This window comes from Chrysochloris asiatica, unplaced genomic scaffold (genome assembly GCF_000296735.1).
Source record: "Chrysochloris asiatica unplaced genomic scaffold, ChrAsi1.0 scaffold00093, whole genome shotgun sequence".
Classification (NCBI taxonomy): Eukaryota; Metazoa; Chordata; class Mammalia; order Afrosoricida; family Chrysochloridae; genus Chrysochloris; species Chrysochloris asiatica.
The window spans coordinates 2,871,071-2,873,888 of record NW_006408611.1 but is presented as its reverse complement, the minus strand read 5'-3'; the positions used below and the strand labels follow the sequence as shown (position 1 = coordinate 2,873,888).

The 2,818-nt window shown below is 44.5% G+C and overlaps 1 protein-coding gene across 4 annotated transcripts in view; it reads right to left on the bottom strand.

Moving 5' to 3' along the window:
- The window catches only part of CTNNA2 (catenin (cadherin-associated protein), alpha 2), a 1,482,995-nt gene that overhangs the window by 1,398,463 nt on the left and 81,714 nt on the right, over positions 1-2,818 (bottom strand). The window lies entirely within an intron of this gene.

Here is a 2,818-nt window from a genome sequence, read left to right as displayed (position 1 = left end):
AAGGCCTGCCCTCCTTCCAGCATGGAGAGAAGGTCTACTTCTGGTTCACTTGTCTCAGATATTTTATCTTTTTTCTGGACATGTGCCGATATGGTCATCTGCTTTTGCTTCTTGGACATGTTTAATGTTTATCTGTGGCCCTAATAATTAAGTATGTACTTTGGTAATTTTTTATGTTTTCTGATTGCCTCCAGGAAGATGTGATCAGGTTGTGGTGTTCCCTTTTCACTCTTCTTATTGCTTAACTCAGAGTAACTCTTACAGGTGTTGTCTGTTTCCCTGGTTTATGGCAGCTGGTATTGGTTCTTGCCTGGGTTTTGGTGTTTTATAAAGTGTTATTGCAGCTTGGCTATTTGGCAGCAGTTGCTGATTCTTTTTGTGTAATATAGGGGGACAACTAGTCCTCCAATAGCAGAATGGAGGCTATGTGACACTCAAACAACACCAGTCGGGTAGAAAACAAATCCAAAATCAAAATAAAAAAAAAAGTAGAGTTCTCCAATAGCAGAAGGGAGGCTATGTGACAGCCAAGCAACACCAGTCGGGTAGAAAACAAAACCAAAAGAAAAAAAAAAAACAAAAACCCAGCAATAATGAGATTAAAAACAAAGCAAGACCAAAAAAAGACAAAAAGAAAAAAGAAAAATTAGCATACTCTCTAGTCACACACACACACACAAAGAAAATAAAAAAGAAAAAGGACCCTGTATAGGGTTTCTAAGGAGCAGCTGGTGGGCTCGAACCACAGACCGTACATTTCAAAAGGCTCTGTAGTCTGGTCCCTTAACGTGCAGAGCCACAGCAGGACTGCCTTTTTGCTGGTGGTACAAACTACCTCTAAGTGACTCCGCTTGTGCTGGCTTATGCCTTGATGGGCGGGCCTGAGCCTCGGAGGTTGACAGAGGGCTAGCCTAGGCAGTGGAGTTGGAGGGTGGGATTAGTGGCTGCAGGCAGATGGTGTCCCTGTCTGATGACATCAAAAAATGCCTCTCTTTGTCTCCCTGTGCCGTGGGCACCTGGCCCGCCCTACATCTACGCCGACAACGCCTCCCGTGGCAATGAGTCCCCCTCGCTCCACGAAGGACCGTGCCATTTCCTGTGGCCCCTGCTGGCTCTCTGGACGCTCCCGCCCTCCAAACCGGTCCGCTCAAGCCCTGCGCTCCAAGCTCCGCAGGGGGCAGGCGCAGTCCCGGAGCGGGAGCCGAGCGCAGGCCCAAAATGCCCACAACTCCCCAGCAGCTCGACCCTTCAAAAAAGCAAGTCCACAATGTTGGAGGCTAAAGTCTTATATTTTCCCAAATGCTGTCTGTCTACCAGGCAGCGCCCTCCCCTGTGCGATACCACCCACCCTTCCCCAGAGCCCGCGCACCTGTGCTGCCTGGTCAGGGAAGCGCCGGAAGTCCCCTGCATATGTTCTTTTTGACAATGAATTCAACACCATTCCTCTTCAAATTGTCATTCCCAACATAGTAAGCCATGTGGTTGTCAGATTCAAAATGGCCCTTACTAGTCCATTTCAGCTCACTAATGCTTAAGATAGCAATGTTTATGCATTCCATTTCATTTTTGACAACTTCCAATTTTCCCAGATTCATACCTCATACATTCTATGTTCTGATTTTCAAAGGTTGTTTACAACTGCTTCTCCTCATTTTGAATTATACCCCATCAAAAAATGAAGGTCCCATGGGCTTTTCTCCCATGGGCTTTATTCATTCATGTTATCACAGTCAACTCTACTTTGAGGAGGCAGTTTTTCCCCAGTCACATTTTGAGTACATTCCAACCTGAGGGACTCATTTCCCGGCACTATATCTGACAGTGTTTCTCTGCTATTCATAAGGCTGCAGTGACTAAATATTCAGGAGTATTTTGTCACTCTTTCTTCCTACTCTGTCTTTGTCTGGAAGCTCATCTGAAACCTGTCTGCTGGTATTTAAAATATTGGTGGCATAGCCTTCTCAGAATCACAGCAACTCACAAGCCACCACACTACAACAAATTGACAGAAGAGTGGTGGCCATATGGTTTTAAGTGGAAACTGTCACTTTAAATTTCGAGGAGATCTGTGTACATGAGTAGTAGAACCCTCTAGGGGTGAGGGTGGGGGGCCCATTTGCTCAGGCCTCCACTCTAGTCACCACAATGGAGGTGCACAGACAGCAAGAGACCAATGAACAGATACCCAAAAAAGAGTGTCCAAAAGAATATCTTTGCAGTTCTGTCAGGCATTCGTGGCTTTTCTGCTCCTATGTTCATATACCTATTTATATTTTACTGTATTACTGTTAAGTGCTGTCAATTCAGTTCCAACCCATAGCAACCCTGTATAGGGCTTCCTAGGAGCAGCTGGTGAGCTTGAATCATGGACCTCTGCAGTTCAAATCGACTTTGCAGTCCAACACATTAACCCACATTGCCACACCAGGACTCCATCTCTCTCTATATATACATATATCTATAGCGATATCTATACAGATATCTGTATGTATATATATATATATATATATATATATATATAGAGAGAGAGAGAGAGAGAGAGAGAGAGAGAACATAACATTCTGGTAATGAAGTAGTAATGAATTGGGCTGCTAAACTCAAAATAAGCGGTTAGAAACTACCAGCCATCCCACAGGAATCCTCGTGTGGCACTGTGGGTTAATGTGCTTGACTTCAAAGTTGGTTAGAACCACAAGGTCTGTAGTTCAATCTTACCAGCCACTCCTTCGAAACCCTATATAAGGTGGCTATGGGTCGGAATTGACTTGATGGAACTTAGCAACAACAAAAAATATACATGGAATATACATGGGTATAT